This window comes from Strix aluco, chromosome 3 (assembly GCF_031877795.1).
Source record: "Strix aluco isolate bStrAlu1 chromosome 3, bStrAlu1.hap1, whole genome shotgun sequence".
Lineage (NCBI taxonomy): Eukaryota > Metazoa > Chordata > Aves > Strigiformes > Strigidae > Strix > Strix aluco.
In genome coordinates this window covers 74,091,501-74,107,902 of record NC_133933.1, presented here as the reverse complement: position 1 = coordinate 74,107,902, position 16,402 = coordinate 74,091,501, and the positions used below count along the sequence as shown (strand labels likewise).

At 39.4% G+C, this 16,402-nt stretch overlaps 1 protein-coding gene across 1 annotated transcript in view; it reads left to right on the top strand.

Annotated features, from left to right (window-relative positions):
• NKAIN2 (sodium/potassium transporting ATPase interacting 2) overlaps window positions 1-16,402 on the top strand; it is a 578,259-nt gene that overhangs the window by 71,467 nt on the left and 490,390 nt on the right. The gene's annotated exons all lie outside the window — the stretch shown is intronic.

Here is a 16,402-nt window from a genome sequence, read left to right as displayed (position 1 = left end):
TTTAAAAAATTCTAATAAATGATACTTGCGTCCATTACAGTCCCCAGATACTACCATAGCAATGTGTGGGTATTATGGGTATCCATGGCTGACAAGGCTGTAATGTCACTGGCACAGGCACTGTTTGAAGTCACATTAGTCGCCATGTAAGGAGTTGCCTTCCTAGGAAGTACCAGTGCTAATGATGTACCCAAATTGAATTTGTAAGTAGGAAATCAAATGAAGTAGGAAATACCTCAGTCATTCTGATAAGTGGATCCCAGCTGACCTATCTCAAATGGACCATGGAAATTTATGGAGTTAACCAAAATATAAAGCAAGCTATTTTGGCATCTGGTGAAGATTGAAACTGAGAAGGTTCACTTGGGTTGTCACTTTTTTGCTACACCTTCAGGATGCTGGGCACAGTATTTTACATGAGTTCAACTCTTTAACTAGTTTCTTGTGCCTCACTTGTAAGAGAGACTCCCATAGATTTTTTGATTGACATCGGTTCTTCCCCCGCCCCAAATAATAAAACCCACACAGAATGGTACTAAAAGTAGGAATTACATCATGTTGCTTATAAAACTACATAGATTGCGAAGTATATGTTAAGCTAGTTTTGCTAAGCAGCTTGAACGTAAGTTTTGCAAACAATTTAGCAAAATATATGATATGCGAGAACACAGCAATATTACAAAAATCAAGGAAAGTTTAAAAAAAGATCAACTTTTTGGTTTTTCAGATCATAGCACAAGTGACAACTTAGTTTTGATTTGTGTGCTTGTTCTGTCAATCCATTATGGGTTTGAGCTGTCTTACTGAGCCCCGCCTGGGACTGCACACACACTGTTACACTCTGATTTTCCCTCTGACATGATGCTAGCTTTCACCCTGAAGCTCAGTATTATTTTATGCCATGTGTTAATTTCTTGCATGAATGCCTTATTTACCTTCATTTAGAGTATGCTGCAGGTGGAAACAGAACAGTACTTACTGGCAATATTTTTGGTGGCAAAAAACTGAAGGACAGCTCAGGGTCTTGCATAGCTCCAGGGTATCACCACTGTGAAAGCAATTTGGAGGTGTGATTTGTCATTAAGGAGGACTGGTTTCTTAAATACTGGTGCTTCGTAGGACTAACCATGAGTATGAAGTTTTGGTCTCTTCAAAGCAAGCAGATCCAACAATTTCTGGGCTCCATCCAAAAGCCGCTCAAGTCAATGGGAGTCTTTCCTGGAATTTCAGCCAGTGTTTGTTCAGGCTCTCAGAAACATTTCTTTTTGTTTGAAAGTGTCTGGTAAGAACAGCTGAACTCTTGGTGCTAAAATTACAATTTATATAATTTTCTGTTCTGTTACTAAATTGTTATTAGGTATCAGTAGCTGTTCTAACCACTTTTTTTTTTTTTTTCTTGTAAGATACAGTATTTTCTGCACATTGTTCTGTTTTATGAGCATTATAGAAGTTGTATCCATACAATTTATATTAGTTTTCCTATAACTCAGGTGCATTGACTTTAGTAGTTGTAGTTATAGTGTGTATTTAACAAGGGTAGGTAGATATGCATATACATTAAGACACTTTCACCCAGTGCAACAAGCTTTGTAGATCTGTTCAGTACTGTACTGTATAGAGGGATCATTCCTTTTCAGAGTTTCTCATTTTTTTCCTTTGTTGCTTGGGTAGGTTTTGATTTTCAAAGTAGTCTTTTAGACACTTGCTCTGCATATATGACTTTTTGATCATCTTGGAGGTTTTGTATCTGTTTTGCTCTGCAATCATTTGATCCAATATGAATGATCTTCCAAACAATGGAGCCGGTATTTTCAAAGTAGTAGGGTACACATTTCTTCAGTTAGTTTTAATGGCTAAATATATGACTAAATTCCCTATGCTGTTTGGGCAATGTATGTTTAATTTTTATATTTTTCCTTTTTCTGCACTGTTCTCTTCAAAGGCTAATAAAATTGTTTTTCAGGGTTTAAAATGTATTCATCAATAGAGAGGTTTTAATGCTTATGTCTGTGTGTGTTTATGTGTGCTTGTGGTATTGGATGATTATGAGAAATAGATATTCACATGTATATGAATGCATGTATACATACATATATATATATAAGCTTAAACCATAATTGTGATAGAGTAGAAAAGGAATGTAGCTATGTGCAAAGTGTTTGGTTTTAAGTTTCTTTGTTATGTGCTTCTCTTTATTTCTCCTTCTAGGAGTGCAGAAACATGGTTTTCATTTGCCTTGAGGATGAATGCAGGGACTGCTTAAATTGCAGCTACAAAAACATATTACCTTTGCATTTCAAGAGCAAAAGTCCAGCAAAAGTAAAACCGTGAGGAAATACCTTTGAAATTAAGCTTATACAAAAATAGTACAGTAATACATTTGAACAGTATGCTGCTATAAGATACCATATGAGTTGAAAGTTTCTATGAACACTCAAGCTTCAGGGCATAAACTAACTTCTAAATTCAGTTTTAAGAAGCAACTTTACTTATTGAAAGGTTATTCCATAATTGCCAATTTCATGGTTTCTTGCCCTTTCCTCTGATGCTGGTCACTGTCAGAAAGAGGATATTGGACTAGATGAATTGGTCTGTATCACTGTGACAATGGCTGTATTTGTTATTGTGAGGAAATGATCATTTCTGCTGGTATCTTACCGATAAGAGCACTTCTGACATGTAGGTGCTAGACTGAGAAACAATCTGTGATAACACACTTATACATGTGATGATTTTCGAATGCAAAGCTTTTAAGATGCAAAATTGCAAACTGATCAGCCTGTTTTTATTGGAGAGAAATTAATTATTGTATTGTACCTTTTAAAAAGAAACATGATCCAGTGTTCTGCTCAAGCTAATGAAAGATCAGAGCTAGCAAATAATGTACAATACAGAAAGGGTGATGTATTTCAGGTGAGCAGTTTATGACCTTTTCAGGAAAACAAACCTGAATCTTCTCCCAAATTTCAGATCTTTATCACAATGATTTTTGGTGTATAACTTGGGCTTCTAGATGATATGGTAATACAAAAAATAAACGGTAATAACAATGCTGGTAAATATGATATTTTTTCATGTTGTTTACTCTTCCTAGTTTCAGTAGTAGCAGCAAAACTAACAGTCCTTTTAAAATAATGAGTGATGCATCAGAGAGGAGCAGATACGCTTCATGGGAAACTTTTCTGCAGTAGGTTACACAGAGGCAATTTTTGTATTTTCTTCTTCTGTAAAAACATTCTCCACTAGGTGTCCCAAGTACAAGGAATGTCACATTCATGTCTTCTAGTTTTAAACATTGACTTTTTTTCCCAAGTCAAGTGTTCCTGTTAGGATATATTCAGTGTTCGTTTTGCTTACAGTTAAAGGATTTATTGTATTCCAGTCTAAGTACTTTTATAAAAAGGATATCAAAAGCTAAAAAAGACTCAGAATACTTTGAGTAATCTTCTTCTTGATTCCTTCCTCATATCCACTTAAAATTGACCTCCAGGAAATCATCAGGGCCTCTCTAGACACTTAGCTGCAGGACTCCACAGAGTTGAAACAAATAGCTTTGAAGAATTTTGTTAGGGCTGTCTTTAAAGACTTAAGTAAAAGAAAGATTAAATCCTTGTCTTAGAGCAAAAGGGGATCCTTCTGTTTCCTTTGCATCAGATAATTATTAAAGTTTCCAGAAATTTGTGAGAAAGATAGCCAAATTGCTCCAAATTCTGCATAAGAATGTGCACAGAGCCTGTAGATTGTTGGACATACTGCATACTTCTGTGCTGTGGAGAAAAACGCTTCCATTAGTGAGGCTTCATTGGAACCCCCAAAAATATTTGGCAAGGACCTTGAATTGTCACTGCAGATTCAAAGGCAGCGGACAAAATATACACATACTGTGTGCCGTTTGTGAGGACAGAATAGACTGATGCAAACTCCTGCTGAGAGGGAGCCAAGAGGATCAGATCTGCTTGGTCATAAAGTTATTCACTGGTAAGCTTGCAGTTTAGAATGTCAAATTATTAGGTCTTTCTGGCATGTTATGATTTTCTTAATTATAATAAGTTTACAGATTTTGTTGATGAGGTCACCACAGGAGCATAGGAAAAAATTTAAATCCCTAATTGCTGAGGGACAGTTAGCAGCAAGAGCACCTTTACAAACAGCTCTAGATGCTGCAGTTACCATGTTACAGTCAATGGAAATATGTGTGGTAATGAGCTGCTCTCTTCTTGGCTCTGGAGTTCTGAGATCCCAGGAGCAGTGTAGTCATCAGAGGAAGATCTTCTGTTTGGATGATGTTAATTTAGTTCTGCATGAAAAAGGACAATGCCCTTCACACTTTGGAGGATTCCTTTGCTGCATTTTTTTCTTTCAATGTGTATATGACTGCAGAAAAAGAAAACAGAATTATCTAATAGCTGGTCCATGTACAGGGTAGGACAACATAGAAAAAAATCTTCCTTGAGAAGACACTAGTGCTTGTTCAAGGTATTATGAAATACTCTGTTTCTTACTGATTTTATCAAGTAACAATCCTGACAAGACTGTTCCATTTTGCCGTACTTATGGATTTTAGTCACATTTCCTTGCACTGTAAACTACCTTTTCTCATTCTTATATTGAGGTACTCAACAACATGGACTGCCAGATCAGAGAACATTGTAGGTTGCCTCATACCTGTCACCAGCTGTTTCATCTTCCCCTTAGAATCCACTTTTGCCAGAAACTGTTGCCAGAGGAAGAGAATCTTCTCAGTGTTTTTCAACAGGGTTCCTATGAATAAGAAGGATGAATTTCTCTTCGCACTAGTTCATGATTTTCCCTGACAAAAGAGGGTTTGAGGGCCCTCCCTACCTTCATTACCCCACTGAAATCCAGAAAGACCTCTAACACTTTACTATATTCTCAGATGATAGTCAGAACTTGACAACACCTACAGATCAACTGGCATTTTTTGTATAGCAGTCCTTCTAACTGTGTCTATGCTGGAGAACGTTACCTGAAAACATCATACAGGCACAATTTAGACATATATCTAACAGTTCTCTCCTTATTTACTTCTGATACAAAGACCTTGGCAAAGCAAACAAAGAGAAGATTTTTTTACTAAGACCACAATGATCTGTATGGTTTAGGAGATATAAGCTCTCATGACATCTCCTCTTTATATAATTTATATAAGAACATAATGTCCATACAAGGACAGACCTACACTTCATGTAGCCTAGCACGCTGTTTTCAATGCCTTCCCAGCACATATCTTGGGAATAATATAGTTATGGACCAACCATACTTCCCCAGAATATTCTCAGCCTCCAGGAGTTAGTAGTAAGAGATGGCATCTTTATAGTTAATACGCTGAAATGGATTTCTTGAACTGGTACAGACTTTCCTGGAACTCCTGGAACTGTTGTCATTCATCCTGGTTTTCTTAACCATGCCTTGAGTTCTTGCTGGAATTGCATCCCTATAGATTTCATTTGTCTGCATAATATCACTAGTCATCATCTGATTATGGAGTTCCTAATCTCAGTGTTTAGATGTTCCAGTCTTTCATGTAAAACAAATTAAACCCTTCTAGAGTTTTTATCAGACTTCTTATTTGTTCCTTATCAAAAGGAAGACCTGTTCTTGTCTAAAGATTATCTAAAGAGTTTCCAGAGATTATAAAGCTATGTTGTTAAGGTAGCTGGACTAGAATCTCTGGGTGATACAGTTCCATCAAGCTATATGTAGACAGCTTTTCATACCGCTTTGAGAAGCATCCCACTCACTGGCACATTTATTTAAAGTTGCAGGAGTCTTCCACAATATGTACTCATTTTGTAAGAGTAGTATTTTGCAGTCTATTTTTAGGGTACCTCCAAATCCCCAGTGTTTAGATCAAGTCACTGCATTTAAATCATTAAGCAAGCATTACAAACTCTGAATAAGAAAGAAAAGCTACTTCCTTATACAATGGCAGAAGTTCTTAGGCATTTGTTGTCCATAACTTTATAATAGTGCATACTATTCTGAAGCTGGCTCTTGTTTCCCTGTATTACAAAACATGATGAAGATTGTGTTCTGCAATGAAGAAAGACCCTAATGTAGCTTCACATCTCCTCATTCTGACTCAGAGATCACACTGCAACCTCTGCCAGGTACTGCTGCGTATTCCCTAACTTTGAAGCCTGATAGTAGTACATGGAGGTACATCGTTCTTGGGATGAAGAGCAGACATGTCAAGAAGCTGTATTCAGCTTTTCTATTAATCACTAAAGTCTATTTTGCTCTCAGCTCTGGGCATGTGTGTGGTGCTTACCAGCTCAGTTACTTTTGTCATTCTTTTGAATGTGTTTACACTTTGCTTGACTTTGAGAAAAGTGTGATTGTTTTCTCAGCCCTGGGAATCATTTATAGTTTCACATACAGAGGAGTAAGCATAACTGATGATATGTAAATTAACTGCTTGTTTTACCCCAAAGAAACCATCTTTAGATGAAATAGAATTCTAAGTATTCTAATTCTGCTTAGTGCTCTGCTGCACTTGTTGGGAGAGTTAAATGTTATAATCTTTAGTACTCATCAAAAGCTCTGGGCAAGGAATGAACATTTTATAGCTTATCAATCAGTGGCTGCCAAAGACCTTGCAAAGAAAAAAGAGTTTTGATTGGTTAATGTATGCATATCAGGAGAATTCTAGCCCTCTGAACATAATATATCGTACTGCCTGAACAGGTGAGCAAAATACTAGCTACCACATTAGAAGAAATCTGAAACTGCACCATCTACAGTTTTTTAGAAAACCTTTACAGCTTTTCTTTTTAAATAGGCTATACAGAACATCTCTATGAAGAATAAAGTACCCCTGTGCAAATATGTGTCTGTGTCTGGCTAGATCCTGCTTTCAAAATGACTGTGGTATGTAAGACTAGCTTTCCCATCATTATAGCAAAATTTAAATGTCTCCTTAAAGCTTGTTGATCCGTGGAGCTAACTTGCCAAGCCATTTTCAGCAGCCAGTGCCACATGTGTCCAGATGTCAGTATTTTGTGGCTGGGTTTACTAAGGCTGCCTTCAGTCTCGTAGTAAAGCAGTATCTAGTCTCTTTGTGTCCAAACAGATCTGCCTTAACAGCTTTGCCACAGTGGAACTATCAAAATGACAGTGTGGACCAGCTGCACCAAGCGTTTTCACAGTGTGGCAGAGAAGATACTCTGCTCATCCTTGCAAGGACCAACATCAGCTGAGGTTAGAGCAGTCAAGTGGATTGTGCCTGTAACTGAGGGTATTGGACCTTTACTAAGAGGAGCTACTGGCTATTTCTACTCTGCTTGATGAGCAAGGCAAACGCTACATGTGTGAGATACCTTTCTGCTTGAGGTTAATTTATATGAGAGGTGGTCGATTTAGATAGCGTCCAGTATCTTCACCCCACCAAACTGACAAAAAGTAGTAAGGTTTCAAGAGAATATTTGATGAAATAGATCAAATCCAATATATCCAATATCTGAACTTCTTAAAAAAGATTTCTTAATAAAACTTCTTTCTAAAGAAATAGCCATTTCAGGAGTGTTCTTCAACACAAATTGTTTTAGAAGATGAACCTGGTGATTATAGCACTCATTGTCAAGGTATAAGGAACTCTAACTTATGTGTCAGTATGCTAGCCAGAATTTTAAAGAAATTAAACCATTGTATTAAATTTCAGCATAAAATACCATGTAATAAACAGAGTAAAAGCTATTACTCATTATCAACTGATAGGTGATTTGCTCAATGTAAATTAAGTATCACAGTGGAAAAACATTCAGACACTTAAAATAAATTAATGAAAAGTTATGCCCCCATAAATCATCATGATACTGGTTCATTTCATCATTTTCCTATCTTGTTCTGATGCATGTCAGAGCTTATAGACATACCAGGAAAGGCAAAGCAGAGAGGTCACTGGAGACTGAAAACTCTTCTAAGTGTGGACACAGCTAATCAGGAGCTCCAGCCCCTGAGAACAGGACAGCTCATTCCAAGATTTTTCTTAGGAGAGAAGGACGGTGCAGCTCAGTATCACATTCAGCAGCTGTTATTCTGGAACTGACCATCCAAGACAAGTGGGATAAAATACCTGCTTCTACAGGGATATAAAGACAAGATCATTTGGAACAGAGTCAGAAATGTATCATCTTTCAAGAGAGGTTCATATTTCAAAAAGAAGGGGGAAAAAAAGTCTGTGTGGAGGGCTATAACCTTGTTGAAAAGCTTTTTTGGAGCAATGCAGTTGTGTTAAAGGCATGGGTCTGATGTGTTAAGAAATGTAAAGCCAGATGTATGCGCATCTCCACTTTCACTGTTCTGTTGCCTTAGATTGTAGCTATCACTTTCAGCAATTGAAAATGCATGTTGGCAATTGTAAATCCGCATGTGACATTCTAGTAAGGAAAGACAAAGCTGTAAAAACATAGTGCCATAAATGCACTGACTTGGCTCCAGTGTCCCATTTTCAGCAACAAAAGGAAATAAGTCTTACAACTGTACATAAAGCTCTCCTGCCTTATATTGCTATTATTCCTGATTCATTAAACACTTTCTTGCTATAATCAAACTTGTGGGAAAACGGCCATAGAACAAATGTGGAAAAATAAAAGCACAATTGCTTGTGCATAATTATTGCTATTAATCAGCACTGTGGGACTTGTACAGTAGTATGATGTTTCCATAGTATATCTTACATGTTCATAAGCAGTACTTCATCTATGGAAAGTATTACAGAGAGGATAGCAATGAGAGAAAACAGAAAAAACCCGGTAATTTATGTAGGCAGGTATTTCAGCTGGGCCTCAGTTCAGTGCAAAAGCATGTTCAATATTTGCTGGAACAAAGCCCACATTGTGCAAACAGATGAGTATGCGTACTTGGATGGTCACCTGTAAGATACCTGTGCTGTAGTGGGACAAAAGGCCAGAATTTTTGGTACCCTAGCAACAACAGCTATTCTGGACCAGAACCACCAGGGCATTACCAGACTTCTGTGATATCAAGTTTAGGAGCCCCTAAGCGAGTTACGCTTGAAGTCCCAGGAGCTGCAGAGGAATGGGGAGTCTTGTAGCCTGCGAGCTGGCAGATCTCTAATCTTAGTTCAAATTCTCGTGAAAAGCAAAGGGGTGAAAAATATTTTAAGCATTTCTGCCCTACCTAGCTTGAAAAGTTGCACTTTGGAAATTGAAGACTGTAAGTTTGGTAAAATTACAGAAACAACTCAGGTAAATGGCACTGTTGAATAAACACCCATTCTGTGTGTGTTAGGGCTTTCCATGCACTTCAGAAGGAGACGTGACTGAATGACATTAATCAGGAGTAGGAACCAGAAGCAATGTAGAATTGTACAGAAGCACAAATCCTTTTTCTGTGGAAGTTATTTGTGCAATGGTTGCTGTGGTATCAGGAGAGCAAGGGTCCAGAGAGAGACATCATTCTTTGAGTCAGTAAGTCCATAAATATAAATTGTAACCTTATGGCTCTTCACTTTGTCTGTATAGCAAGAAGGACATCTGACTACAACAGGTGAAGAAAGTAAGGGATTCAAAACCTTTTCTCCTACCTTGATTTAGGATTAATTTTCTTTGATCAGTTTTGGTGCATCTTCACTCCATATGCCTAAGTAATTTGTGGTCAAGGGTGAAGGTGTTAATTGATCTTTGTTCAGTGCTAGCAGAGATTATAACAGAGTGACTCTGTTGCTGTTTTGTGGTAGGTGAACTGCTTGTGTAGAGGGTTGTTGCTTGGGATATTTTGTACAGCTGTTAGCTCAGGTGTTTTGAGTGTCTTCTGGCAGATTATAGAAGAGCTAGTTTGTTCTCCTGAGCTTGGAGGAAAAAAAGTATTGTGGAGAGGTATTTGAACACTCTGAATCCTTCAGTGATTTAGTTTCATTCTCATAGAAACTAGACTGATTACCAGACTGTATGAAAACAGGACCTAAAGGCTATACCATGCTTCCAGATGGACGTGAATAAAAGCTCCAGCAAACTCAGGTTAGTGAGTTTTTATGTGGGAATGAGAAGGGTGAGATTTTGTGTGTATGTAAGGCTAGCTTTGAAATGGTGATAATGTCATGACATTATAAAGGATGTCTCAGTGTCCAAAAGTTTAAAAAAGTTGCAGGTATTTATTCACCTTTGGTAAGGGTGAGTGGTTTATGTAAGTGGGTGGATTAAATTAAATTCCATTATGAGTTATTCTTTTATCCCCCTTCTGCAGCTTTCTCTTACCATCTCAGGTCTGTTACTCAGAGTGTGTGGGAAGATGGCTGGAGTAAGATTGCTTTTTCTATCTGGGTGTAGGAGGTTTACCACTGGATGTGGTTATTTTATGTGTCTTTTTTGTTGTAGAAGGTTGATGCATAGGAACAAAGAGAAGCTTGTTGAATCTTAAGGTAAATAGCAGATTAACGACTTCAGTAGGTGTTATTTTCCAGTGCTATCTTCCCTATAATCTCGTAGGGCTGATTTGCCACAGCGAAATATTGTTAGAATAAATGCTATCCTGGGGTGAGAAAAACAGGATGTGAGTAAAGATCTTAAATAATAACTGCTACTGAGGTTTTAGGTTGTTGTGGAAGTTGCTATTTTATTTGTGTTACTTCTTATTGACAAAGACTACAGTTGGACTAGTACCCTGATCTCTTGAGGCATGGAGACATAAGGCCACATAGTCTCCCTTGTATTGGGAAATCCTAAAATAAATGTAATGGATCTCAGAGTTTCAATTACAAGAGCTATGTTTTTCAGCATAGTGGTAGGAAACACATGAACATACGGCAAGAAGAAGTATCAATGAAGTATTCTGTCTTAATGTTCACTACTAAATCTCTATGCTGTTAAACAGTAAAGAAAATGATAAATAATCTATGCAAATATCCAAGAATAAAGATCCATTCCTCTTGAAACACAGTGTTTATATGTGTCTCTGTATAGTGAAGACAGGGTGGAGTGTCTTTGTGTTAGAATCAGGGGGAAGGCCAACAGGGCAGATGTTGTAGTAGGAGTCTACTATAGGCCACCCAACCAGGACAGAGAGGGGGATGAAATATTCTGTAGGCACTTAGGAGACATCTCACGATCGCTTGCCCTTGTTCTTGTGGGAGACTTTAACTTCCCAGACATCTGCTGGAAATACAACACAGCAGAGTGGGACCAGTCCCGGAGATTCCTGAAATGTGTGGCAGATAACTTCCTGACACAGCTGGTGAGTGAACCGACCAGAGAAGGTGCCCTGCTGGATCTCCTCTTTGTGAACAGAGAAGGACTGGTGGATGATGTGGCGGTTGGAGGCCGACTAGGGCACAGCGATCATGAAATAATAGAGTTCTCTATTCTTAGAGAGGCCAGGAGAGGGGGCAGCAGAACTGCCATCCTGGACTTCCAAAAGGCTGACTTTGACTTGTTTAGGCACCTGCTTGACAGGATTCCTTGGGAGATGGTCCTGAAGGGTATAGGGGTCCAGGAAGGCTGGACACTCTTTAAGAAGGAAGTCTTAATGACACAGGAGCAGGTGGTGCCCAGGTGCTGTAAGAGAAGCCGGTGCCAGAGAAGGCCACCCTGGCTAAACAGGGAGCTTTGGCTGCAACTCGGGGAGAAAAGGAGAGTTTACGGCCTTTGAAAGAACGGGCTAGCGACTCACAATGATTACAAAGAGGCTGTGAGGCTATGCAGGGCGGAAATCAGGAGGTCTAAAGCCCGGCTAGAAATTAATCTGGCTTCAGCAATCAAGGACAACAAGAAATGTTTCTATGAGTATGTCAACAGCAAAAGAAAGACCAGGGAGAGCCTCCATCCCCTGCTGGACGCAGGAGGAAACATGGTAACAAGTGATGAGGAAAAGGCTGAGGAGCTTAATGCCTTCTTTGCCTCAGTCTTTAATAACAAGACTAGTTGTACTGAGGGAATCCAGCCTCCTCAGCCAGAAGACAGAGACTGGAAGAATGAGCCTTCCACATTCCAGGAGGAGATAGTGACCTGCTGCATCACATAGACATACACAAGTCTATGGGACTGGATGGGATACACCCGAGGGTGCTGAAGGAGCTGGCTGGGGTGCTCGCCAAGCCGCTTTCCATCATTTACCAGCAGTCCTGGCTGACCGGGGAGGTCCTGACAGATTGGAAATTGGCCAATGTGACGCCCATATATAAGAAGGGTCGGAAGGATGATCGAGGAAATTTCAGGCCTGTCAGCTTGACTTCGGTGCCCAGGAAGCTGATGGAGCAGCTCATCCTGAGTACCATCACACAACACATGTGGGACAACCAGATGATCAGGCCCAGTCAGCATGGGTTTATGAAAGGCAGGTCCTGCCTGACAAACCTGATCTCCTTCTACAACAGGGCGACCTGCTTATTGGATGAGGGAAAGGCTGTGGATGTTGTCTACCTTGACTTTAGAAAGGCCTTTGACACTGTTTCCCACAGCATTCTCCTGGCAAAACTGGCTGCTCATGGCTCAGATGGGCACATGCTTCGCGGGGTAAAAAACTGGCTGGATGGCTGGGCCCAAAGAGTTGTGGTGAACGGAGTTAAATCCAGTTGGCGGCCGGTCACGAGTGGTGTCCCCCAGGGCTCGGTTTTGGGGCCACTCCTGTTTAACATCTTTATTGATGATCTAGATGAGGGGATCCAGTGCACCCTCAGTAAGTTTGCAGATGACACCAAGTTGGGTGGGAGTGTTGATCTGCTCGAGGGTAGGGAGGTTCTACAGAGAGATCTGGACAGGCTGGAGCGATGGGCTAAGGCCAACTGGATGAGTTTCAATAAGGCCAAATGCCGGGTTCTGCACTTGGGCCACAACAACCCCCATCAGCGCTACAGGCTTGGGGAGGAGTGGCTGGAGAGCTGCCAGTCAGAGAGGGACCTGGGGGTGTTGATTGACAGCCGGCTGAACATGAGCCAGCAGTGTGCCCAGGTGGCCAAGAAGGCCAATGGTATCCTGGCTTGTATCAGAAATAGCGTGGCCAGCAGGGACAGGGAAGTGATCTTACCCCTGTATTTAGCACTGGTGAGGCCGCACCTCGATTAGTGTGTTCAGTTTTAGGCCCCTCACTACAAAAAGGACATTGAATTACTCGAGTGTGTCCAGAGAAGGGCAACAAAGCTGGTGAAGGGTCTGGAGCACAGGTCTTATGAGGAGCGGCTGAGGGAACTGGGGTTGTTTAGTCTGGAGAGGAGGAGGCTGAGGGGAGACCTCATCGCCCTCTACAGCTACCTGAAAGGAGGTTCCAGAGAGCTGGTGATGAGCCTCTTTAACCAAGTAACAAGCGATAAGACAAGAGGGAATGGCCTTAGGTTGCGCCAGGAAAGGTTTAGACTGGATATTAGGAAGCATTTCTTTACAGAACAGGTTGTTAGGCATTGGAATGGGCTCCCCAGGGTAATGGTCGAGTTCCCATCCGTGGAGGTGTTTAAGAGTAGGGTCGACTTAGCGCTTAGGCATATGGTGTAGTTAAGAACAGTCAGTGTGAGATTAATGGTTGGACTAGGTGATCTTCAAGGTCTTTTCCAACCTAGATGATTCTGTGATTCTATGTATTCATAGCACAAGGGTGGCTTTTTTACTTACATAGGCTTGAAAATGATCTGCCCTGAATTCAAGGGAAGAAGTTTCTCTGACAAATATAATTAAAACTCGGTCATATTGTATAGTATGTGAATGTTCAAATACTTAAGCACTCTTACATGAAGGTTTCTGTGTGATTTTTAACATAGAGCTGACATATTTTGAGTGAAAGGTTTACTTTCAGATAATTAGTTACATATTTAAGAGAATACTACATTGGTGAATTAAGTGGTTAACTTTTTTTTGCAAGCAGGTTGACTATTATGGTCCAAGTTTACCCATTGTGAGAAGTCAGAGGAGGCTTTGGATAAGCACAGACCAGATATGTTTGGTGACCCAAACAACTTCTGTATATAGAAAAATACTTAACAAATATTTCATCTGTTTTAACATCTGCTAGTTTGAGTGTCCTTTAACAATAAGGTATGTTTCATTGATGCTTCTACTATGAAACCTTTCTTGCTTTCAGTGTGAATTTATAAATATGCTCTATGTGGGTCTTTGTTTTCCGCAAGTGACCTGAGAAAGGGCACAAGACCTTAATATCATCAGAAGCAATTTTGTTCCAGTTATATTTTCAAGGCTGAGTGAATCATGGATTAGGTTTAAGTGGGAGGGAAGAGGAGAAACATATATAGTTGGAGCTAACATTTTACATGGGAGCAAGAAGAGTATAGAATTCTAGCTGGGGAATTCTAGTCTGTGAAAGACGTGACCATGATGTCAGTTATTTGATGTGATGTGATAAGAATTTTCATTTTTAAGAAATTACCTAAAGACTATTGTAATAAAAGTTCTTCTTTTGATAATCACTGGATGAAATTCCTTGGCCAGTATTCTGCAGTAGGTAACTCTAGTTCATCACACTGAAACCCTGCAAAGCCAAAGACATTCTTCCTTGGGTTCAATCTAGTAAAAATCTCCTTGCTGAGGATTTAGCAAGTGAGTACTTGCATACAATTTTATTGAAGCTATGATAGTTTTTACATTGGGCAGAAAGAGTGTCTTTGTGTTATTGAGTTCTATTGACCTAATAGCTGCATTGCTGGTGGTCTAGAAGATGATCTAAAGAAGTCTTCAAATGGAAAGCTAGATAGGTTAAGTAAGAATTTTCCATTTACCTTCTTGATTGCCTGTTCATCTCAACTCTCTCTGAAAAGAAAGGTAAGGTAGGAACTCCAGAGACAGGATGGAGCTTTAGATAATGTAGGAAATACAGCAGCACTGAAAGCTTCAGAATTTTCTGTTTTGTTTTGCACTTTCATTGATTTGAATGAAACAATCTACACTGGTCTAAATTTTTCATCCTGAGAGCTAATTTGCTTTGGGTCCCTCTCCCTCAGCAATTAACTAGAGGAGGGAGTTGGAGCAAGATGACACATAGAATTCCAATTGATTATGGAATTCAAGCATCAAACATCAAGCATTAGAGCCTGCAGCTTTGCTTTCTTGCTCTCTTCTCCTGCTGGCTGCCACCTCCCTAATGCTATGTCCATCTGTTGAAGGATGGCCTCTTCAATTCACCATGCTGTTATCAGAGAGACTCCCATTCTGCCAATTCCCCCCATTCATCTCAAGGAGGATGCTTTATCCTCCCCTTCCATCACACATGTACAGTGTTTCTAAGAGGGGAAAGAACATGTCTCAAGTAACAAAGCTGAGATTTTCACAAAGGGCTTAATCATTTGTAATTATATCAGCTAGGATTTGGCTTCCTAAATATGTTTGAGTATCAGTACTTTTGTACTTCTGGCACCTCCAATCAGCCCTGAAAAGCACAAGGGTTTTCTCACTTCAACCACCAGAAAGTGTATCAGCCCAGCCCACACCAAAGTGATGACAATAGTCAAACCTTCAGCTGGTCCTACTCAGGAAGCAAATGGTAAAAATAAAAATTAGTAAGAATGTTACCTGTTTTCCTCTTTAGATGTGTAATCACTTTATCAATATGGAAAAATATAATAATTGGAGTAAAGAGCATGATCAGGAAGTCAGATGGAAAACAGAAAGCCACAACACCCACAGTGCTAGGGAAACTGCCCGCACTGCTATCAAGCATAGTCTAGTACAGAAGGGTAGATGCTTTTCCCTTCATTTGAATGGAGCCACCACTAAGATGAATGGTTCTCACTTACAGCTAATCTTTCATTATTGTCAGGTTATAAATACTAATGTATATGTTTATGGGCTGAATAATACTGTAAAGCAAATGTATCCTAAGGCTGATTAAAGACTATGCACACACAAAGAAGTGTAGCTCTGTTAATCATCCTCATTTTCCAAGCACTTTACTCTTCCTGTCTCTTATACTTCTTTAGCTACAGTATTTATTTGGAGAGTTAGGCATCTCCCACTTTGGGAATTTAGCTATAAAAAAAATAGTTTTATCTCAGATCATGTATTGTTATAAAGCCTTCTGAAGGTTTGGTCTCCAGTAGTACAAAAAACCCCAAAGATTTTTCTTTTATATTGTAAACACTGTTGCAGATTTAAATGGCGCTATAGTCATTCACTTCCCCAAAATACAGCCTTTTAATCTTAAATGCTTCTTAGGTGTAATACATCTTTTAAATTGAACACTGACTCCAGAGCCATGCAAAATGTTATACAGTTGTAAACAGAACATTCTCAAAAAAAGTACAACATTTCAATTATACCTAAAGCAAAACAAAAAAAGCAGTCATCTCCCAATCTGACAAGTAAACACAGGAGACTGATTTACACTAGTTGATTTCAGCTGAGATACATTAGAGTGACTGAATAGCAAATGAGCCACCTTACATTGAAGATTTTCAGCATTTTAATTTTGTTCTAGCATATATAAA